At 34.3% G+C, this 25,745-nt stretch overlaps 2 long non-coding RNA genes across 11 annotated transcripts; one reads left to right on the forward strand and one right to left on the reverse strand.

Annotated features, from left to right (window-relative positions):
- Positions 1–551: 551 nt before the first annotated feature.
- Positions 552–1,018, reverse strand: LOC138133142 (uncharacterized). The gene is made up of 2 exons (XR_011160259.1): positions 828–1,018; positions 552–758 (listed from the first exon to the last, which is right to left on the reverse strand). It is a non-coding gene; the product is annotated as an uncharacterized lncRNA (long non-coding RNA).
- Positions 1,019–1,142: 124 nt separating this feature from the next.
- Positions 1,143–5,629, forward strand: LOC138133106 (uncharacterized). Of its 10 annotated transcripts, none has more exons than XR_011160255.1 (7): positions 1,143–1,301; positions 1,390–2,503; positions 2,556–4,491; positions 4,572–4,674; positions 4,779–5,084; positions 5,178–5,307; positions 5,365–5,629. It is a non-coding gene; the product is annotated as an uncharacterized lncRNA (long non-coding RNA). The 10 variants fall into 10 exon arrangements; XR_011160257.1 differs by having other exon boundaries at positions 5,041–5,084; XR_011160247.1 differs by having other exon boundaries at positions 2,556–4,674.
- The last annotated feature ends 20,116 nt before the right edge of the window (positions 5,630–25,745 follow it).

Here is a 25,745-nt window from a genome sequence, read left to right on the forward strand (position 1 = left end):
AAATTGAGAAAAGCAGATTTTCTTTGAAAGGTTAATTTGAATTTACGTCTGAATACTACAGTTGGTTGCAAAAAAATCGGGAAATGAAAAATTTCCTAATGTAAATTTGATTTTGTCCGTTTGTCAATTAATTGTCTACTTGACAATACCTATCAAATAATTTTAAAAAATTTCATTGAATTTTGACGTTAATTCTAACCTATCTCTCGTAAGAAGGTTTCACACTATGGAAAGATTGTAAAAATGTGTCAATTTTATTCTAACAGTTCCCGTTTTTTTTGCAACCAACTGTAACCAACTTGTAAATATTAATTTAAATAAGGAAATTATGAAAACATTTTTGAGAAAAATTTGTTCACGAGCCAATAACAAATCAAGAAATTTTTATTTTTACTTTTTAAAATTAATTAATTGGTCAAAAGATAATAATAATACTTGTATTAAATAATGACGTTTAAAATTTAGATACAAATATCTATGTATGGATATATCATATTTGTAATGTTCATTTACAAATCTGTTTGGAAAAGGTGGTAATGAATTAAAACATGTTGTACTACTAAACAATTTATTAAGTCAAAGTAATCAGCCTATTCTCCAGATCAGTAGAGCAAGCCTCCATAGGTACCATAGGCATAAGGAGAAGCATATCCAAGTCCATAACCCAAACCGGTGTATCCTCCGTAGAGACCGTAGAATTGTGGGGCGGGTTTAGGAGCAGCCAAGGCAAAAGCCAAAAGGGCGGCGAAGAAGACGAACTGTAATTTAGAAAAAAAAAATCCATAAAACACCTATTTATAAAGACAATATTTTTTAAATGTACTTACAAGTTTGAACATTTTGTTGGTAGTTGTGTAGGTAACCTGTACGAAACAAATTCTGCTGAAATGAACCTCTGATGAGGATTTTATACAAAATTTTGGAGGTGTGACAACGATGAAGACCTTGGAATTTTAATCGTGAAAGATCCCTCTGTATCGTGAAGTTTGTCGTAAATGTGCTTTACTTATTCATAGAAGGTCGCAATAATAAAAGTAGGGATCTTACCACGTGTCGAGTCATAAATTATGTTTTTTTGAGATTTCGATATTTAGATTTAATTTCTTTTAAATAAATAAACAAACGACTTGCCAAAGTTGACCCAATTAACATTTTGGAGGTTTGCATATTTCCTGTTTGTCATGTTAATACTTTGTGGGACACACCCCCATAGAACTAGTATAAATACTGAATACAACCAAAATTTCGTCAGTGTTTGCTACTGTCAAGCTCTTACAACTCAATTCAAAATGTTCAAACTCGTAAGTTCACTGATATAATTATTTTTATTATTACATGTTGATTTACTTACTTTGTCTTATTTGATTTAATAATTTTCGTTTGTTTCAGTTCGTTTTCTTGGCTGCCCTCTTGGCTCTTGCCTTGGCTTCCCCTAAACCAGCCCCACAAATTCTTTATGGAGGATATGGCGGTTTGGGATACGGCTATGGTTATGCTGCCCCTTATGCCTACGGCGGCTTGGGTTATGGATATTTTTAAACTACAAAATTATTGAACAGTCAGCAAAAATTCCATCTTATGACTTCTTGTAATTTGTTTTGGTTTAATAAATTTTATTAGGTTATTAAATTGCATATTATTAATCAGTGACTGAAAATCCACAAAGCTGACACTGCCAATCCCTTATAATTTCTATAAAAATTGAAATTTGTGGTGATTATTATGTACGAAACTAACAAGCAAAAATTTTAAATAAATCAATACTTGGTATTTTTGCTATTTTTTTTCCTTAAATATTTGGTAGGTAGATTTATTCAAACAAAATTAATTTTTGTTTATTGCTTCGACGAAATTCTATTTGGAGTTTATTACTTCGAAGCCATTTAATTGAACTATTCTTACAGGCTAACAGTTTTTTATCAAGTGTGTAGTAATCACCAATGGCACTAGCCATAAAATTTGATTAGTATCGATTTATACACATTAATCGAGTTTTCGTTACATTTGGAATATTCTTTTTTATTACGCAGATTCTTTAAATTATTGGGTATAATATCACTAGAAGAATATTCATATTTTATGTTTTATGTTAATAATTTAAAAATAGTATAATATATGCGCGATTTGTGATTAAAAAATAATGTTACCTTGATAATGACGTATAATCTCTTGCCCTTCGCTTTGAGTCTTCCTGCTTATAAAAAATTAATATAATAAAATATTTTAAGAAAATATATCTATGTTATATAAAACATTCACTCACTGAACAATCTTTAAGTAAAACCTGATTCATTGCATCGAATTAGACGCCATTTTTCGCGCAAGTGAACAGTTTAGTTAGATCCTGGATCTCATGTTGTATTTAACATTCCAAACAGGACAACAAAATTCAAATCAGTTTATATTTCCTGCTTTGGCCGCAGCCCTGACCATTCTCGTTTACGAAGTTGTGCAGTTTGTTGCGTGGAACTATAGCAAAAACATGTTTAATAAAACCCCGTTTGTGAGTAACGTCTGTATTTGATTTAATTTTCGTTGATAAATGTTTTCTGCAGCTTGTTCTTTTAACATTTTTCTTGTGCTTGTGGATGGTTGGAGGGGCTCCCCAGATCAAGACGTTCTTTTCTATATATAATCATCGACCTTATTTTGGAGATGCGGGGGTGGCCAATTATGACGTAAAGTATTTTGGAACATTCGGATCACCTAATTCGTTCGGCGAACATTTTTGATTAATTTGATCTGGATATTATGTTTTCATTGAATATTTATGACGGACTGTAAACATTACTCATAGTGCAATTTTTGAATAAATTATTTTCATGCGACTGGTTTCTTTATTTACTGTATATCCACAATCAGGTATACTATACATTATTATAAATATGACCGTCACTGTGCCTGCTAGGTATTATAAATATAAATTTAATTTTTTTTTATTATTCCGTTCATGTATGTAATCCTGCCTGTAACATAAGAAGTAAGTAAAAAGAAAAACACCAGAACGAAGCAATGAATCAAAAATGATAAAATTTACTTGAATTCTTGTTTTGTGTTTCCATTTGAGTGAGCTTCATTACAAATAAAAAATATAGATAAAAACATGGTGTAAAATAAAGTAGAAAAGAAATTAACGCAAGGGGACTAATGAAGGATAACATGTCGATTAAAATCGTAAAAACAATTACCAATCATGTTGTTCAGAAATTATACTTTTCTTTTGCTTTTGTTCTTTTTTGTAGATTATAATGTTTTGATTGGTGGTCTAAAAATTTGAAAAACCCTAGTTCACTTTTCGACTTCTACTTTTATGATGGTTTTGTAAAAAACCAAAACATTCCATGTTTTTCATGTACTTGCAATGAGAAAGAAGTCTTTCGAATTTCTGAAAACTTATTGTAATTTTAATTTACTGCTATGTTGCTTGTATCAAAAATATGTCTACAATTTATATTTATTGTCATAACGAGTTTTCACTCTAAAGAAATAGAATTTAGGAGATTTATGCTTAACCCTTGATAAAAATGATACAAATTATTTAACCTGTTAGAATTTATTAAACCAAAACAAACTATAACATTTTGTAAAAGATTTTCTCTGCTTATTTAAAGGACTAATTTTTAAATGTATCCATAGCCCAAGCTGCTGTAGGCATAAGGAGCAGCATATCCATAACCGTATCCAAGTCCGCCATATCCTCCATACAGGAATTGTGGAGCTGCTTTAGGAGCAGCCAAAGCAAGAGCCAAGAGGGCGGCCAAGAAGACGAACTGAAATAAAAATATATTTAACTACAGTGTAAGAGAATTATGTAATAATTAAGCCAATAATAAGATTTCACTTACAAGTTTGAACATTTTGAATTGTTTTGAGCTTGACGGTAGCAAACACTGGCAACGTATTGGTTGCACTCAGTATTTATACTAATTTTGTGGGGGTGTGTCTCATAAAGAATCAAATAAGATACAGGAAATAGGTATACACAATAAACCTACAAAAAGTTAATTTAAAATTGTAATTGTGTTCATTAGAATTAATATTTCATTTATGAAAAGTTTTTGGAAGAAACGTCCGACCATCTTCCACATAAAAATATAGATACAAGCAAACATAAATCTTAATCAAATTTCAATGTTTAAAAAGATGGGCTGTAGCGCTGTCGCTCATAAAATGAAGTTTTAGTATGACAAAGAAAATGCACACATTTAAAAGTCAGGGACATAAAACAATTTTTTTCTAATTTAAATATTTAAAAAGGATAGCTTTTATATAAATTACAAAATAAACAACAAAAATACTGCATAATGTCTATACATTATTCAGTATTTTGTTGTTTAATTTGTAATTTATATTTTTACAAACATGCGGTCCAATACTATTATACTTCGTATTTAGTTTGTTTAGCAGACACATACATCGTGCGTTCATTTAAATTTATCCTAAAAGTTGGCGTTGGAGAGCCGATTGAGAACGCACCGCTCGTGTAAAAGCGTAAGTTTTAAACAGCTGATCCGTGATCCGTTACCCGTATAGTGCGTTCACAATCGACTCTTCAACGCCAACTTTGTAAGGATAAATTTAAATGAACGCACGATATGTCTAAAATGTTTGGAGAAATAAAAAATTATGTTGCTGGAGGGTGTTTAGCAACAACGACCGTGACTACTACTTAAGGTAGGTCGCGGTCGCTAATATTAAAATGATAGATACCAATATTACGCATGCAGCATGTTATACTTAGAGGTGTCATCCACAAGTTAAATTTCTTACACTTATAGATGTTATTTAAAATACGTAACAGAATCCTGATTACTTGTTTCTTATAATTATGAATAAGAAAATATAAAATAAGCAATAAACAGGTATATTTTTTTTTATAATAACAGTGGCTGTGGAAGAGAAAATTATAACCAAAAAAAAATTCGATTAAAACAACAATTTCTTTTTTATTACGTTTACTCGAACGTTATAAACTAGAGTAAACACATACATAAACAGCAATTTTTTTGTCGTCGGTGACTTAATAATAATAATTATTAGGTACCTTGTCCAGGAATACTAATTAATCTAACGATGTTTCGTCGGTAGGTATTCAGGTTTTTGTTTTGATTTATATGTAATAGTTGTATTTTTAAATGGACTTCCTTGTCTTCTTGCAAAAACCCAATGTAAACTAGTAGGTAATCACACCGATTAGTCATATGACCAAACTACGAATCGTTTTAATATATAAAGAAGACCAGCACAATAGTACCTCATAGATTTACACAACCAGTGCTACAGATTGCTAGCAGCATGTTCAAATTGGTGAGTCAAATTTTTATTTCTCAGTTTGTGTTTTCTAATATTATCAATTTGAAACAGCTCTTCTTCTTTGCTTTACTGGCCATTGCTTTGGCTCTTCCCAAACCCGGGCCAGGACCAAACCCGCAATTCTATGCCGTAGGAGCAGCTCCGGTCTACTCCACCTATGCCGCCTACCCATATGCCTACGGTTGGGGTGGATTGGTTTATTAGGATGACGTTTCGCTGTTAATGGCTATGTACACTTAGTGTTTGTTCGTATAAAAACTAAAAACAATATCAACTCTGTAATAAAAATATAAAAATAAAATTTAATAAAATGTAATTGTCGTTTTTATTTTCTATTCTTAAGATCTGAAATATACAGTATATTTACTGGGTCCCCCAAAATTCGCGGAACAACTTAGCAGTACGTTGTTAAATAGTCATTAGTTAAAAATGTAAAAAAAAAATCATTCTTCTTTTTTGTAGAAGAATTGGACCTATTTATTACACTAAGGCCCGGTTTATTCACCTTCAAGTAAATTTATCTGGCCAGTAGTTGCTATGATTTAGAATCTGCTATTGGTAGATCCATGGTAATTACCGTTCAAATAAAGTTACTTGAAGGTGAATAAACCGGGCCTTAATGTGGCAATATTTAAAAGCATTCTATGTATCCCAATAGTCTGCAAATATTTAATGTTTGTTGTATCCATGGAAATAAGAAAGAAAAATCAAAGCCATGTTGCCGTAAGTTATTTGAGGTAAAACCGACGTAACATCACTTCTTGGAGATGCTGGAAATAATGAAGTATTGCAAACCTGATCACATTCAAAATTATTACGCCACTGGCTAGTAAAAGACAAATGGTCAAAATCTTTTTTAATATTTAAAATAAACGAGATCAAAGCTGTACCTTTTGAGCCCCCATATCTTCAAATCTAAAGATATAGAATTTTTCAATTATTGTTTTTCTCATTATTTTCTAACATGAGTTGGCATTGCCCCATTAAGTTGTTCCGCGAATTTTGGGGCACTATCTAAAAACCTCGCGCTGCAAAATATAGCCTACCGCATTTGTAATTTAAATAACTATTATACATTTTAATAAGGACAATTTCGATAATGTGTAAAAATTATCACAGAAAGTTTACTTACAATAATTTTTGTTTTGCTTCTAGTATCAAAATTGAATAAATGGTTATTTTTCATATGAGTAGCGCTGTCAGATCACTTTTCAGGTATGAGGCCGAAATTTGAAGCACGAGACGTCAGACAAGTGTTGCAAAACAGGCCGAATACCTGAAAAGTGGCAGCGCACGAATACTGAATAACATTTTTGGTGTTCATTTGGGCAGTCTTAAAAAACATTAATTTATTATAAATTTTGAGGTTATCTTTGACAGATGTCAAGTTAGGTATATGTATAACCGGGAAAGTTTATACATTTAGTTATATACCACTTTACCAGTTACATAGGGTAGGGAAGGACCCAGCGGAGCTCGCAAAATACGAAAAAAAAATTTTTTTCGCTCTTTCTGAAGAAGATATAAGCACTTTAATTTTGTTAAATACTATTCTAGCTACGTTGCCGTTCCATTTTTAAGAAAAATTACAAAAATTTAAGATTTTTTTACTCCAAAGTAAAGCTATTTTTCAAAAAATTGTATCAAAATGAAGTCATTTATGCAGTAATTTGCGAGCGTAAATAATGCCTTTTGCGCCGTAAGGCCGAAAAGAACAACAATTAATATTAATAGCTATTTTATTTGTTGCATCACATTGGCAACCAACAACATAACTCTTGATTTTTGAGAACGAATCATGTCATTTATTTTTTAAAACCTTTTATGGTGGGTTTAAATTATTTTACAAAAGATAATGTTTGCATTTTGGGCGTGAACAGCGATTTTGGCCCTTTGGCGTCTTATAATCCCTCGGCCCTTCAGGCCTCGTGCTTATAATTCCGCCGCGGGCCAAAATCTCCTCCTTCACGCCCGTAATACAAAAATATCTATTTATTACAGACAGCACGGTGGCTGGAAGTCTTCGGCAGTGGTGGAAGATTATGTGGAACATTCACTGAAGAGGAAGATTGATGACGGTCCTTCAACATCTAAACAAATATGTACCATGTTGCAGCCACAGCTTAAACAGTTGGTGAGTTGTGTCACGAACTGTAACACAGTGCTTTAACCTACTTGAATTTTTAGCAGTTGCTTCCAATTTAACCACAACATTGACTGTCCCATCTACTGTCAATGATGTTACCGTAACAGAAGTACCAGTACAACATATTGACGTCCAACTCGGAAGTACTAAAGCTGACAGTAACCAAATAATTCTTGCATTGTTCGCTAAAGTGGAGAATTGTAACATTAATGTTTACAATAATTGTAATTTTACAAAATAAATTATATTAATAATGTTGCAAATTATGTATTAAAATGTCTTGTACTTAACCACTACTTCTTGGTAATAACAAATCATCTTTCTGCAGGTGAATATAAGATGTTGAGGTTAGAATCATCATTATATTTTCCAATTGCACTTTAGCGCCAACAGCTAGCACCACATATAATAGGTACTATCGCGGCCATAGTTTGATTTTTACTTTAAATCATAGGCGTCCTAAAATGTCAAAGTTTGACACTAGCGTTAAAAAAATTATTGAAACTATTTTTTTTAAATGCCACATCCCACTCCGATTCAGACAGCTAGGGCTATTTCAAAGCTGGAAGAAAATCGGTTGTTGGCTGCTGTTGCGAGAGAATTACATTGCAGTAAGACTTGCATCTTCAGTATAAAGAGGCGTTGGCAAAAAACAGACTTGCGAGGCCAATACGAATAGATGTTGGAAAGGTTTCTTTACTAAAGTTTACTTTCACTTTAATAATGCATTAATTATTTCTCAGCCTCATTTTTATTAAAATTTATTTATTACAACTTTTTATTATTAAAATAGTAACGCCTGCTGCACGAACGCCAATGAATACAGCCTGATTTAATTTAACGAAAAATACGAAAATTTTCGCAAGCTATCGTTCACTTTTGGATGGCCGCGATTGTACATAAACCTTTTTAACACCATTGAGCAACTTATGTGGTTTTGTTTTATTGTGCAATTTTGCAGATTTTTATGAAATAACAATTATTGTCAAACTTTTTGACATACAATACAGCTGCCAACCCGATAGGTTGTATTTTCCCTGTTCTGATTATGATTATTTATTGGTCAATATAAATTAAACAAACACATTTATTGGAAAAATAATACAGGGAAATGTGTTTTTTTTACATTATTTTATAGTAAGGTATGAACACTTTAATTTTAAAGTAAATTAACGGTGTCCGCACATTTTTCCCGTACTCCACCACATTTTGCTCCCACACTCCACTAGAAATTTTTGACATCGTTCGGGAAATCGCAGCTCCCTTGACCTTAAGTGTAAGGTAACGCTATATTTCCCAGATTGGGAGGCCGAAAACCTTTTTTATAAGTGTATTGATCTGTACAATAAAAAAAGAGATAAGGAGAGGATATGGAAAACAAAACTTTTGAGAACGTGTGGCTTAGCTTCAGTGTTCAGCGGTGATGAGGTGTTTTGCCGAAACCCCAAGTGTGGAAAAAAAACCTTCTGAAAAAATTTGGTTTAGCTTCAATTATGAGCCGTTACTGCAAAAAAGTGAAAATATTTTCAGCAGACGTCTTTTTTCAAAAGAGATTTACTAATTAAATAGTCTAGAAAAGACAACCGAAAAAAATATTATAAATAATTAATTTCGTAGCTGGACTACCTTGGCCTTGTAAACCTTCAATGACAACAACATAAATGTCTTGTAAATATATGCAAACGCATCCTACGAACAAAAGAAATCCTGGTACTCAAAAAATGTAAAAGCTAAATTTAATAGGAAGAAAAGTGTCTAACGGCTGCAATTAAATTTGTTTTGATGCAAATTTCGTGATACTTGCTTGGCGCATTTTATTACTTGCTTAATTTTCAAATGATTTCACTTTATTACAATAAAATGGGTTGTTTCTTAAATTTACTCGTATTACTGATTGAAAAAATAATAAAACAAAAAGAAATCTGGTATCTTCGACGCGTGTGGGTGTGGTATGACGAGCCTGCCATTAATTGAACCAGAATTTACATCGACGTCCTACAGGCGGGTTAAGAAAGAACCTTCGCATTTTAAACAAGTTCAATTTTTTGCGTTGTCGGAATGCTGCCAAGACAAAAATTACAATTTTTAATTTAGTCCATTATTGAGTAACTAGTTTTACCGCGTTACAAATTTCAAGTTATAATAATTTATGACACTTATAAAACGTTTAAAAATAAATGTAAACGTAATTCTTTAAAAATGTAATCAGTACATTTTTATTAATAAAAAACAAGAGTTTATGGAATGATAATGGTATGATGAAAAATCGTGAATAATTTTTACATTACTTATAAACTTTTCTAATGAAACATTTAAGAAATTATTTAAGTAAGGAAACAACTTGTTCGATTATTAGCAATTTTGCTTTAGTATGTATTATTATTATTATTATCTAGAATTAAAACGTATTGTCCACTCATTTCGTGATGTGTACATTCTGCATCTACAGGTGCGTCCCAAAAAAACGCCGCAAGCTATATCTCCGTTATTTATGGTTCGATTTAAATAAAACAAAAACTGGAATAAAAAAGACACTATAAGCACAACATAGATTAATTTTTTCCAAAATGTTCATTTAAATTTCTTTTCAAAGTTGGCGCTGAGGAGTCGATTGTCTGCAGAGTAAAAACACAAACAATGCAAAAAGTGAGGTTAGATTTAAACAGCTGATCTGTGATCCATAATCCGTGGTGCGTTCACAATCGCTAATTTTGAGGAGAAATTTAAATGAACCCTCGATAATATAACAAATTATTTTAGACTTCCATCAAACAAAACAAAATCAGTCTGCTTAAGTTCAGTTTTAGTTAGGTAATAGTTATTTACATTACAAATGCGGAAGGCTACATTTTACAGCGCGAGATTTTTAGAGTGAAACACGACCGCGCAGCGGGAGTGTTTTAACAAAAACCGAGCGATGTAAAATGCCTACCGTATTAGTAATGTATTAATTTTTTTGGCCGACAACCCGTTTTTTCAAATTGGAAATTTGTTGTAACCAATAATTTTGCAAAACCTGTCAAAGACTGACATTTGATTAATAAAATACCAGAAAGTTATCTATAACCGATATGCTTACGTTGTATACCACAAGATGGCGCCATCAGAATTCACAATTTTTCAGAAAAAAACATTTAAATTATGTTCATTTTCGAAAACTGAACGGATCAATGGTATAGGTATCTTGTCTTAGTATAAATAGACTTTATTTATGATAAGCTAACAGTTTTTTTGGAGGTCTCTGAAAGCTTAAAATATTCGTGGTATTTTACACACTCCGTGCAGTAAAATGATAGCTTAATTAGTGTGTAAAAAGCAAGATACCGTAGCTGTTCAAAATGTGTAAATATGTCATTTAGAGTTGAGGAGCCCAAAAATTATTTAGAATGTCTTCTACATTTTCATACAGCTCTATCAAAAGTAGTGTTTTTATTATTTTATCTTGGTTGAATGAAAGTGGCTTTATATAAAAGCAAGAAATTCAATTTGCATCAAATAATAAACTTAAAACTGGCCAAAATCTTTTATAGATAAAAAGCTAAATGAATAAGATTGTCACACATACGACGAGTATATCTCATAATCAGGTATGAATTCAATTTTATTAACAGAAAACTTTCCAAATAGAATGAAAACGTCTTATTGTTATTATTTTTCCCTTAGTTGACTAAAATTTCATTTTAAATTATCGTGAGTTATAGTTAATATGTAGTAGAGGGTTGCTTCAATATTAAGAAGTGCAGGAAGCAGCTCTTGTGAACCAAGGCTTAGTCCTAATGGAACAGCACACCTGGCAATTGATATTCAAATGCTTTATTTTACTCTACCGGCTTTCGGATTCCTAGTTGGTGTAGCATAAAGATAAAGCTAACTAAACATAAAATCACAATTCCAAAATTTCCAAAAATAACCTTTTTAATGCCTATTCCCCTCCCCTCTCCTTCTCTATTCTTTCCCACCTCTTCCATATCTCTTTCATCCATCTTATCTCTCTTCTGTCTTCCTTTAGTATTCCTCCCCGCTCCTTTCTTTGCCTCTTTCTCATTTCGCTACATCCATTCCACATGTGCTCGATTGTCTCTCTCTCCTCATAGTACATTCTGCATCTTCTTTCCTCCCCTTCCGTCCAATACCTGTTTTCTCTCTCCTCGTTCCCACATCTGAATCTCGCCATCATTTTTCTCTCTCTTGCACTCTCTCTCCCCAGATACTCCGGAATTTCCTCTGTTTCTCTTCCTTATTTCTTGCTTGTCCGTGTCTTTGTTCCTTTCACTCAGACAAAAGGAAGATGGATTAATTCCATCTTCCTTTTGCTCTGGTAGTATTTCTCTCTCTCTTTCTCAGTGTTCTTTTTCTTTTCTCTCCAACATTCCGTCAGTATCCTACACTCTTCCCTTCCACCCATCCTATTCATCCTATTCCTCTTGCACTCTCTTCCCTTACTATGTAAACCACCCCTCTCCAATGTTTTTCTTGCACGCTCTCTACCTCATCTTATTCCTTCAATTCCCAGATCTCTGCCCCACCTGGCAATTGATATAATGTAGCAATTTCCTTGTTGCACTCTGTTCATCTGGTAAATATTGAGTTAAAAGCACTCGATCAAAATCCCCTCAAAAATCTTTTCCTACTTCAGTAGGAAATTTTCTGGAGGTGATGAATCCTTGTATGAATGTATCTGGTCAATTGTCAAATGCGTTACCGAATTTGTGTTATTATCACATTTGATATCCAATGCAGTCACCCGTTTTGCACATAATTTGACATAAGCTGTGGTGGGATGGAAATTTTTCTTCTTGGTTTATTTACTGAAAACCGTACCTCCACGATAACAGACTTTCGATAAACACTGTTTTGAAAAAGACCAGTAGATTGAAGCGATACTCCTTCACGCCATAATCTTTTCTACACAAATTTTATTATACATACCGGGTGTTTTGGAAGTCCACGTAGTAAATTTAACCACCAATAGGACTCATTAAAATAAACAATTTTTTTGTTTATTATTTTTTCCGCAAATTCCTCACAACAGAGTTAAATTTAAATATAATTTGAACCTTAAAATTCATACCAGCTCATGTGTTTACACATCCATTGATAAACCAAGCACGAAAACAAATCACTCGAATGAAAAATAGTGAAAAATTGTTAATATTAGAATAGTGGTCGTTCTTTCTTCAAACACAAACGTTTTCACTCACTCTTTCGTTTGAATTGATGATTATTCCATGAGCAAAGTGTCAAACTAGGGGTTACAGAAAGATTAAAAAAATATTCGATTAAAAAAAGATCAATATGTATGTAAAAATGTTTTTTCACTACTAGTCTCAGAAGGCATCATTATTGACTCTCGAACCGACCCCAGAAGTAGAATTTCTCTCCCAAGGTTAATAATAATTTTCATTATTAACCAAGGTCAATAATGAGCAGCCGTCACCTAGCAACGAAAGATTTTCTTTGATTTTATTGGTTAACGTAGACAGACGATTTTCAATTTTCATAGCAACCGTTGAAAAATGAGAACTCGGATCGTCGCATCGGACCAACAAATTTAATTAATAATTATTATTAGAAAGGGTTTTAACGTATCTAGTAGTGAAAAAAATAATATATACACCACGCTAGAGAAGACAATTTTAAGCCTCGCTTCTTTATTCCCCTCGAAGCTTCGCTTCTCGGGGAATAAACTACCTCGGCTTAAAAAAATGTCTTCTCTACCTTGGCGTATAACATACTATTGTTCGATGCGACGGATCCGAGTTGTCATTTCTTAACGGTTGCTATAAAAATCATCTACGTTAACCAATGAAATGAACGACAGTCTTTCGTTGCTAGGTGACGGTTGTTCATTATTAACCCTGGGTTAATAATGAAAAATTATTAACCGTGGGAGAGAAATTCTACTTGTGGGTTCCGTTCAAGAACTGAGACTAGTAGTGAAAAATAGTATGTTATACGCCAAGGTAGAGAAGACATTTTTTTAAGCCGAGGTAGAGAAGCGAGGCTTAAAATTGTCTTCTCTAGCGTGGTGTATATATTATTTTTTTCACTACTAGATCCGTTAAAACCCTTTCTAATAATAATTATTAATTAAATTTGTTTGTTCGATGCGACGATCCGAGTTCTCATTTTTCAACGGTTGCTATGAAAATTGAAAATCGTCTGTCTACGATAACCAATAAAATCAAAGAAAATCTTTCGTTGCAAGGTGACGGCTGTTCATTATTGACCTTGGTTAATAATGAAAATTATTATTAACCTTGGGAGAGAAATTCTACTTCTGGGGTCGGTTCGAGAGTCAATAATGACGCCTTCTGAGACTAGTAGTGAAAAAAATAATATATATAATAATAATATAGCCTAAGGGAGTCCGTTACGGCTCAGGGACGCGAGGGTCGCGGGTTCGATTCCGACCCAGGGCGAAATTAAAAAATGAAAAAAAAAGGCTATATTCTGTCTCGTGATTCGGAAGTCACGTTAAGCCATTGGTCCCGGTCTATTGAGTTGGTCATCATGCCCCTCATAGATTTGTAAACCAGTCCTAGACTGTGTAACACATTTATTATTATCAGAAAGGGTTTTAACGTATCTGGTAGTGAAAAAAATAGTATTTATCTTACATGTGGAGTTTTTGAGCTACTTTAGACCATTGTTTTCGGTGACAGAAGTCAAATTTTAATCACAAGTGAGATAAAGTACTCACCAGTGAGTAAATTTGACAGCTGTCATTTTACTTGAATGAATATTCATTTCTTGGATTTTTTACAATAGTTGCACATGTAAGATAAAACGTCGTATGTCACACGTGATCGAAATGCCATTGTGAAACTCGTGGGAAGTGTCCAACTCGTGCGCAAACGCACTCGTCTGTCAAAATTCGCACTCTTGTATAATGATGCATTTCTATCACTTATAACATAATATACTATTAAACCACGGTAGAGAAGTCCCTTATGGCCTTCGCGCCTTACGTCCTTCGGCGAGCCTCGGGATCTAATCTTGGCGCGCTAGCTATAATCATGAACTTCTCCTCCTTGGTGTATAATATACTATTATTTTAAAAAGTTCTGTTGGTGATTAAATAAGTAAGAGGTAAAAGATAATGTCTGAATACCCTGGACAGGAAAAATAACTACCAACTTATATTATAATAAAAACAAATAATAGCAAAACAAATGTAATAGTGGCCATTAAAGCAGGTGAAGGCGGCAAACGGTAAAAATGTCCAGATATCGTGTGAAATGATTTAGTTACAAATAAAGTCACAGTCAGCACAGTAATCATTAGCATTTTTACACATAAAATAAATTGGTCTTTTAAGGTATACAGGGTCTTTCACAACTCGCGCCCTAGAGAAAAAGAGGAAACAAGAGATCGCATTTGGATGTGTAATTTTGACCTTGCAAAAGGTCATGTAGTTCTGATTTTTTAATATGTTCTTTGGACCTCAGTCAGGAGTAAAAAACCAAATTTGCAACTTCGAAAGACTTGTGTGCGCTGCGTGGTAGCCGAAGAACAGCAAAATTTTCGCACTATTTTCAGTTTTTGCTCAATATCTCTTAAGATATGAGTCTAACAGAAAAAGTTGAAGTTATCTTTTTTAAACTAGATTAAATTCATTTCAGTTTGAGGCCTAAGCAAACTTTGTGCGTCCAGCAGTTTCCGAGATACAGCTCTTCAAAAATTGGCTATTTTTTCTAAGAAGTGAAATTTTTTTGTTTATTGCTTTTTTTTATTAAATATCGTCAAAAATACTTGCCCCATGAGAAAAGTCAAGGGCAATGAACTTGAAGCGTATTTATTTAGCTTTAAACTGAGATCTGATGGGCAGCTGCAGGTCCAATGGTTCTCTGAAAAGTGGCATATAAGCGAAAACCTCGAAAAAGGGAATTTGGGAAAAATAAATGAAAACAAGTTTTCAGCGCATCAAACATCACGTATAAGGCCTAAACCGATCAAATAAGTTATTTTAACGTAATTCAGTATGTGTGGTTAACAACTTGAAGAGAGTCCTTGAAGTCGGTGGAGAAATACTGCCCTCAGCGCCAGAATTGTTCTGATTGTATGGAAAATCATCAACTACCCCAAGTATGCTCCTTTGGAACGGGTTCATTAAGCAGGTGACAAGTGGTCTTGAGTTTTATGCCTCAAAAATTATTTTCCTCTCATTTATCTACACCCCACCCACTGATTAGGATACAGTGTTCATATCACCTTTTGAAGCCAGTGAGAGAAGTAAAGTCATTTTCAAAAAACCTGCTTCGTTACTTTTGATCAACCACTGTTCTTTAAGGCCAGAGATATTGTTGAGGGTGGCCAACATTCTGAGTTAAGCTGCGTGGTTGTGAGGCTTGGAGAGTTCCATCTCCTCATGTCATTCATGGGTTGTATCGGTGCAATAATGGCAGGGAGTTGCTTGAAGGCGCTATTTATGACTATTTATACAGATCACAGGCCTGGACAAGATGCTGAATGGTCATGCCTATTCACGAGCTGTACGAGCACACATTTTGACTAATCTGATATTGGCTGGCATTATTTTGGATGAGGTAGACTTGACTGGGAAAGAAAGAGCCGAAACTGAGAATAAGCTACGTGAGAGTGAGAGGTCTCTCATCTTGTTTGTAAAGGAAAATAGGACTTACCAAAGCCTAAGGGCCAAATTCAAAACTGCATTGCATAATTTGGAAGGTATCAAAGCTGTGGGACCAATATTTACACACGTCTAATCCCGTAAAACTATTCATCCAGGCAGAGCGTTAGGGTGATTAAGAACCTTCACCTGTATACTATCGATAAAATGCTACCTTGTTTTCATTCAGTTCGTCACTATTTCTTCACAAAGAGTGCCCATTTATATTTGCAAGATATGATGGCTCTAGAACAGCGGATGGATTCAATTGAGTTTAAGATATTCATAGAACAACATTTTCCAATCCGCCGATCCGATAAATTTTGGCCCGGCCTATGGTCAGATTTGATTGCTGATGTGGTTTATGAAAAGCTACTGTGGATTGGCACATGTGCGTGGAATCTCCAGCAGTGAGTTAGCACAGTGGACCGTAAAAATGGGGTTCATGATAAACATACTTGTATATGCCAGGACATGTACCCGCCGGAGTTCAAATTAAAGCGCGCCAATGAATGAGAGGAAAATAATTCTTGGTCAATCAAAATCAAGACCACTTGTCACCTGCTCCATGAACCCGTTCCAAACGAGCATACTTGGGGTGTTCGATGATTTTCCATTCAATCAGAACCAGAACAAGTCTGGTGCTGAGGGAGTATTTCTCCACCAACTTCACAGACTCTCTTCAAGTTGTTAACCACACATACTAAATTACGTTAAAATAACTTATTTGATCGGTTTAGGCCCTATACGTGATGTTTGATGCGCTGAAAACTTGTTTTCATTTATTTTTCCCAAATTCCATCTTTCGAGGTTTTCGGTTATATGCCACTTTTGAGAGAAGTATTGAACCTGCAGCTGCCTGTCAGATCTCAATTTAAAGCTAAATAAATACACTTCAAGTTCATTGCCATGACTTTTCTCATGGGGCGAGTATTTTTGACGATATTTAATAAAATAAGAGACGTAAACAAAAAAATTTCACTTCTTGGAAAAAATACCCAATTTTTGAAGAGCTCTATCTCGGAAACTGCTGCATGCACAAAGTTCGCTTGAACCTCAAACTGTAGCGAATTTAATCTAGTTTAAAAAAGGTAACTTCAACTTTTTCTGTGAGACTAATATTTTACGAGATATTGAGCAAAAACTGAAAATAGTGCAAAAATTTTGCTGTTCTTTGGCTACCACACAGCGCGCACAAGCCTTTCGAAGTTGCAAATTTGGTGTTTTACTCTTGGCTGAGATCCAAACAACATATTAAAAAATCAGAACTACATGACCTTTTGCAAGGTCGGACCCTTTTTTATGTTTATATTGACTGGACTAAACACATTTTTTTTATTTTTGTTACAATACGTTGTAATAATAATTGAAATGACCTAGAATGCCATTTAGTTGCGACTATCAAGCATCAACCACTACCCGAGGGCCGCGACCCGTCCAAGACAAAATTTGAGAGCGCGGCCGACCTGGTCATACCAGCCAAAAATCATGGGTTGGTTTTGCGCATTAGAGCCTCTGTAACCGATTTATTGTCAGATCCGAGATTCGACACTGGTGGCTCAGCTCAGGTCCGTGGAGTCGCTACACTCCAAGCATCTCCTAGAATCGCCCATAGGCTTTGCTTAAGCAGTAGACATCTGAACTTGCAATATAATGACAGCTCTAACATTTCAGATGGTTAACCTAAATTTGTTGAGAATGAAAAGTCAAATCTAATAGTGTCAAAATTACAGTAATCCAAACATTTTTTGTACCTGATGGTATTAATTTTGAAACCTAGCAACTGGCTTTATTTGGTTGAAATAACATCACACTTCGAGATGCCCTTCTGGGATTGGTAGAATTGCAAATCTTGTAACTCAGTTATGAAAGCAGTAGTAAATTCTTTGTTTCTATTTTTTGACAACTTATTGTCGTCGGCAGGTGCCCTTTTTCTCTAGGGCGCGAGTTGTGAAAGACCCTGTATATTTGTACGAGCTTTATCACAATAAAAAGGGACAAACGAGCGTGAACTGATTCTTGGTACATGAAAATTAACATAATCTAGTGATGGTGGACAATCAAGGCAATTGTGTAGATCATGTAAAAATTTAAGTGAGGCTACAATCCGTCTAACACCTAGGGAGTACATGTTAAAACGTTGCAAAAGGTCAGCCTGATTGATCCCTCACATAGGATAGTTATCCTTCTCAAGAAAAATTAACACTTTTAGAAATCGTCTTTGAACTGATTCAATTCGGTTTACGTGAATCTTGTATGTTGGGTACCAAATAAGTGAACCGTATTCTAGGTTTGACCTAACAAACGCAAAAAACAACGATTTCGAACAGGTAATATCCCGAAATAATTTACAATTTCTGTAAATATAGCCTAGATTTTTAAATGTTGCCGAAGTTATTATTGAGTTGATGTGGTCAACAAAATTAAGACCTCTGTCAAATAGGATGCATGCCCAAGTCATCAACGCTTTCTTTTCTACCTAACAAAACGTCACCAATATTATAGTAATTGCTAATGGGGCTAAGTGTTCGACTGAATGTCATTACTGAGCATTTTTCTATATTCAAATTAAGACGGTTGACATTGCACCAGTTTACTAAGCTAAGCTAAGTTTGTGACAATTTATTACTGGCGGCAAAACATTAATAAATATAAGGAATAGCAAGGGGCCTAAGTTGGAGCCCTGTGGGACCCCTGAAGTTGGCACCACTAAATTTGAACGAACGTTACAGAAGTCTGTATACAGGGTGTCCCAGAACTGGCTCCCCAGAGAAAAAAGGAAGCCTCAGGGCGAATATATTAACGTGTATTTTGAAGAAAAAAAGTCCTATCTCACATGATAACCGAGAAAAGACATTCTTAAGTTGACCAATCAGAGTTGAGCACCATTAAGGTGGAATAATCGCAATTTTGCGTTGCCTAGGTTTCCTTTTTATCCGTAAACCTCTAAATGTTGTTACACAGTCTAGAACTGTCCATGAGATTTGGTCCACTATATTTATTAGAATGATTGTTTACGTCAGTTTGACATTTGTTATACAATTTCGCTGCGATATTTAATTCAAGTGTATCATTCAACATGTATTCTTCCTCTGAGTACGTAGATATGATTCTTACTTTTGCACGATGTGGGAATAATGCACGTGAAGCAGTAAGGTTGTACCGTGAACAATTTCGCTCGGAGTCGAGAAACGGGTCACATGCAGCCAGTTCGAAGAAAAGTTGGGGGTGCTCCAAAAAATGTAAGGACTGTCGAACACGAGCAATCCGTATTGAATGTCTTTGAGGAAGACGGCACCCGGAGTATTCGAACAGTTTCTCGTGAAATGGGTTTATCCAAGAGTACGGTGCAGAGAGTTCTAGCTGATAATAGGAGGCATCCGTACCACTAGACACGAGTACAACATCTTCTGCCAGAGGATTATCCAATTAGGAGAGAATTTTGTCTATAAACCAAAACGATGCTGATCCACACTTCTTGTCACGGTTACTGTTTTCTGATGAGTCGCTATTTTGCCGGGAAGGTTGTTCCAATTATCACAATTTTCATATCTGGGCAGAGGAAAATCCAAGAGAATTATTTCCCAAAGGTTTTCAACATAGGTTTTCTGTTAATTTGTGGACTGGGCTATTGGGCGATCGTTTGGCAAGTATAAGTGTGGTGGATCCTTCCATTTGCTAAAATTCCGAATCTCCCGTTCTAGATTGGACCGTTTGAATTCCCCGCAAGATTAACGGGGGCAAGATATGCTCAGTTCATTGGCACGGAGCTACCTGATTTACTTGAAATTGTACCTCTTGCTTATCGCATAAATGACTGGTTCCCACATGATGGTGCTCCACCATATTTTAGCAGAAACGTTCGGGAATTTTTGGATAACCAATATCCACAGCGCTGGATCGGTCGAGGAGGACCGCATCATTGGTCTGCCAGGTCTCCAGATCTGAATCTGAATCATTTGAAATCTATCATTTATCGGCTGCCCATAAATTCAGAGAGTTCGAATTCAGGAGGCTTTTGTTTCAGTTACTGAAGAAATGATAACTAACGCTACTACAAGAAGTTTGTTACGTTGAGCACAATTGTGCATACAAATGAATGGTGGTCATTTCGAACATCTGCTTTAACATTATTACCTATTTAAATAAATAGTTCTTTTTAGAATCGCCATTTTTATTGTTTTATTTCGAAGTTATTGTCTTTTGCAGTTGTCAAGTCTTGATGTTGATGACAGATAAACGTCAACGGATTTTTATATCGGAAAACGTCAAAATTCCAGTTGCCCAAACATTTTATTGATTTGTACGATATCAGAGATTTTTTGTGATACCTGAGGACGAGCTTCCGGGATTGGTGAAATTAAAAACTTTATAACTCGGTAATTTGAGCTAGGAGAAAATTTATTTTAGTCAATTTAGAGTCTCTTTTGTTGTCGGCACATGCCTGTTTTCTCTGGGGAGCCAGTTCTGGGACACCCTGTATATTACATCAACTTGCCTATTATTATCAAGGCACTTAGAAAGAAATTGACTGAAACAAGCAAGATTGGTAATGGTTGATCTACCTCTCATGAAGCCATGCTGCGTTGTATCAAATCTTTGCTTGGCAAAGTCATAGATGTATTTATAGAGGATCATCTCAAAAACTTTGGGTAGTAATGGCTGTAGTTATTGATTAAAGATGGGTCACCCTTTTTTAGAACTGGACAAATACGCGATTCTTTGCAACGTTCTGGAAATACGGAACATTTTAGAACTAAATTGGACAGAATAAATAATGGTTCTATAAAAGCAGAGCCGCAATTCGTAATCACAAAACTTGGTACCTGATCAGTGATCAGTGCCTGCCGTTAGTTTATTTTTCAGCTTTTTAATTGCCACTGCGATGTCGTCTTTTAATAATAAGGGAATGTGAAGATGATTGTTGAAATTGGCTGAATCAACGTCCAAGGTATTAGAAGAATCAGACTTAATGTAAACGCTACTAAAATAACTACAAAATGCATTAACAACTGAGGGTGGATCATCGAATTCATGGCCGACTGTGTCATATAAAACATTTGGGATTCTAGTCTTTTTATTCTTTACTTGGAAGTATGACCATATTTTTTTGGGATCGGTTTTAATATCGCTCTCGATGTGTCGAACGTACTGCTTAAAAGTTAGTCTAATTTGATATTTTACAAGTGAGCGAAGAGTAGGTACTAAAATCATTATGGTGCAGTTCAGAACAATTCTTCGTAATTTTTTTGCGCGCCGAGTCTTTCCTGCGAATGTTATTGATAATTTCACGATTGTGTGATTGTTGGACTGATGGTCCCGAAACAGGGTTGCAGTGAAATTGGAATTTTATAGTCAAATTTACATAAGACATATTCAACAGTTTAGTTTATGCACTATTACTCATGATGAAAAAATTAAGTACTGTATTATCTAATTGTTATACACATAATTATGTAAAATACATAAAATAATCGTTGATAGTTGAATCGTGAACGTCTGTATACAAATTATATTTAAATGATTTAAATACATATCTTTAAATTTTTTAAAGTTTTCAGAAATCTAAAGTGATTTATAACAATAAGTTTTTTGTTGCGATGATTAATAGTTACTAGGTGATAGTTTAAAGTCTTAATTGTGGAACATCAATTAACATCGGTATAAATGAATAATTTATCAATTTATACTTAATAAATTATAGTGTGAGATTAAAAAAAATTCTTAAAATATTATATTCCAATTCCACTTCCACAGTACTCTTGCTATACGTTCTTTTAGTAGAGACACTTTGTACAGGGTGATTCAAGTTTTACCGCCCGAGCGAAAACACCCACTTCTAATCGATTTAAAATTCTCAAAAATTCAGGAATGATTGTGTATCGCTCTAAAACATTATGTAAAAATTTAAACTTTTTTAACGAAACAGGTAAATATTTCGTTTTAATTCAATAATCGCTAGATTAATTTACATAATTTTTCGATGAGAGTCCTTTCAAACATTTAGGAAAAATTTGGTGTCATCGAAATCATGAAAATATCACCGGTTTCACGTCAAAATAAAGGGGGGACCTAATCCAATTTTGAAATGACATTGACGACCAAAATTTATTGCTCGCGACAGTACATACCTACTTCTATTTAAAGAGTAACGCATGTACTTTCGTTTAGGTACATTGAAGTGGACTTTGGAACACAAGGATTTTTTGTAATGAAACACAGTTGCAGTTTAAACAATGAAGAACTCATTAATTTTTTCGGGGTTGAATACATTTTGTCGTTTTAAAGCCATCACATATGATTGCAGACGTCCAACGTATCTATTTTAGAAAAGTACGGAAATAAATGAGAATTTAGAAAATAGGTATTTAATGCGATACATTGAATATGTTTGAAGCTTTCTCACAAATCACCTTTTTACTCAAATCAGTGTTGCCACCTTTCAACTCTTCGCAGTACCGAATCAGGGTCATTTTTTCACTCTCTGTGCACTACGAAGGCACCTTTTCAAATTTTGTGCGTTAATTTTTCAACGCAAACGGAAATGACAGTTATGCGCAATGACAGCGCCGATGACCTTGCACGGCTCGACGTTGCCAACCTATATTGTGAAATGCACTTTCAATTGCGCATACCAACTTGACAACACTTTGACAGCTGATTTAAAAAAAAAATGGACTGTACATATTAATTATGTCCATTTATTAATTAGATCGATATATTTTTTTTCTGACTTGTGTAAATGTTATTTGTTGAAATATTAACACAAATAATTACTAGAACTACATACGAGTCAATTCTATTTTTATATGCCAGTGATGTGTTTTTTGTGTATCAACAGGTTGTTAAATTATGTAAATGATAATTTTTGTTTAATGATAGGTTCATTATCAAATTAAGAATTATAATAATTATTATGTAAAACTGTAGATGTGTTATCTTTAAATCCAGCATCTCCAATCATATATCATATTGATATCAGGTTTATTATATTTTATATTGTTAATTATGTGGTATTTCTCTAACCTATTATTAAATGAAAATACGCAATTCAGCTTTAATAAATATATCAGTTATGTCTGTCTCTAATTCAATGAATTTTATGTTGGAAATATTCATGCTCTTTCAATTATTAATTCATTGTTCATCACTCAGAAAATGTAATTAATCAAGGACAATTAGTACCCAACGGGAGTTCAAATAAATTTGTGGTCCAGCCGACCGTGGTTTTCTCTATCTTTCCAAAGGTAAGGTGTTTTTTTAGATAGCAAATTCTTCAGATGCATAGTCTTGTTGTGATCGTACCGTCATTTGTTGTAATAAACCACAAACCGAAGTTTTCGGTTCATTGTATATTATTTCCCTGATTCCTTCAACTTCTGTTTTTTTCGTTCTACACTTCCTGTTTTACCAAATATTTGACAGGCGATGAAACTGCGCCATATGTTAACGGAAACAAAAGAAAATATCACAGATTTAACCATCAGTCACACATGTTAGTCCAATACAGAAATGAAAAAAAGATAATTTTAACAAAAAACCATTTTTAATAATATTTGTAAGATTTGAATTGGTATAAATTGTAACATTTTGAATTTAGTACGAGTATACAGAGTATCCCAGAACTCGCGCGTCAGCCGTTAACTGTTAATTTTAATATTTAATCCGATAAGGATTCTACAACAAAAAACGTCAAAAGCATGTTAGTTTTGAAATGAAAACGATTTTAAGATAACCAATCACACACGCCTTCCTGAAGGTAACTCAACTAAATGCATGCGTTTCCGAGGAAATGACTTTAGCTGTTGCTGCTAAAAAAACTGTGATGAAATGTTTGGACAACTTTTATTAAATTCTGTCACTTTGACATTTAACAGAAAACGGAAACAACATTAAACGAAAAGTACATTTTTAAAGTAAATGTTCAAATTGTGTATTTTCTCCCGACCATACGTGAAAATTGTGACTATTAAAAGTCCCTTTCCGGCAAAAATAGGATTCATCCGTAAGTAACACATTTGCAAGAAGGCCTGGATTCTCTTCGTGTTCCTGGAGTTCCAGTCGAGGTGCATAATCTTCGGATAATAGATGTTGAACTTTGGCGTAATGATTCGGGTGCATGTGGTTACCTTTTAAAAGCATATATTATCAATTAATAACATAATTACATAAACATTTTTGTTTTACAATACAAAAATTTCCGATAATATTGCGGAATCTGGAAAAGTGCCCCGAATGCTTGCAGCGTTTCCACGTTGAATGGCAAGGGAAATCCTCTCGAAAAGGAATTTCTTTGATTTTGAATCGCCTGATTCCGCGATAAGTCGGTTTCCGATGACATTAATGAAATCGATGGCTTCTTTGCACCAAGGGCCTAAGGTTTCAAATGCTAAACCTTTAAACACGTAGTTTGACGAAATGATTGAACTATATTTGCTATGTTTGCGTTTGCAAGCCATTTCAGCGGCAGAACCTGAGACTTCAGATGATTTCAAAACGTAACTGTCTGCAAGTGTATCTACAACAGTAACGTCCCAAACCAAAGGTTGACCTTTAATCCACGGTACTAAAGTCATCCCATCTGGGCGTTTTCCGTCATCCCGAGACAGTCCGTTTTGAACAGTATTTTTTGATTGATTCAGGATGTCAGCCACATTTCTAACACTTCTCGTTCGATCTTGCGTAAATGATTGAAGTACGACTCCTTCCGAATCAGGGAGTGCGAACCGTGTGGTCAACACCACCAACTCGTTTTCTATCGGGAACCAAAAAACCAATGGTTCTCGTTCTGTTCACTAAACCTAAAAATACGTCCGAACTAAGATGCCGACGATGTGGAAAGCGTTCACGATACAACCTTGCGGCCGCTTTACAATTCCTGCCAATTTTCCCGTAGATTATCGTCATTTCGGTGTATTCTTCGGAAGTAAATATTTCTTATTGTGTTGCTGTCCAAAAAGTGACACTTTTCAAATGTACTAATTAATGTCACTTTGACGTTAGTATAAAACGTTTGCATAGTTGACCAGACAAATAATGATTTTTTAACATTAATTTTGTTACCTGGTAACAACAGTACACGGAATAATTCACCTGATACACTTTACTAATTATTCTTCTGTGATTGGCTATCTTAAAATTGCCGTAATTTAAAAACTAAATGGTCTAAGAAAAAAAATCTTGAAAATCTTATATCAGATGGAACAACAGAATTTGTGGTTTACGGCTGACGCGCGAGTTCTGGGACACCGATATATGCTGATCTTGTTCTAAATATTCCGATCTTCAATCAAGAAAGTGATACAAATGGAAAGAATGTTCTGTTCATATATCGGTTGTTTTATTAAATTTCACCTCATACCGGGTGATCAAGAAAGACTGTTTAAGTTGGCAATACAATTAAGAACATTTTTTATTCGGCTATTTACAACACTGCAACAGGTTATGTTTTGTGGGTTTATTTGACAGATATCTGACGTAGCATTAATAACGACAAAATGGTATAGTCCAATTTTTACCCTTTTGCGTTGACGTCATTATCTAGTAACTTTACGTATGTTTGAGCTAAGATCAGAAACAAATTTGAATTGATCATAAGTAACTATAAATGTGTCAAATTTGTTGACAATTGCTTCGAAAGGTTATGTTTGTAAT

This window comes from Tenebrio molitor, chromosome 1 (genome assembly GCF_963966145.1).
Source record: "Tenebrio molitor chromosome 1, icTenMoli1.1, whole genome shotgun sequence".
In the NCBI taxonomy this organism is placed as follows: domain Eukaryota; kingdom Metazoa; phylum Arthropoda; class Insecta; order Coleoptera; family Tenebrionidae; genus Tenebrio; species Tenebrio molitor.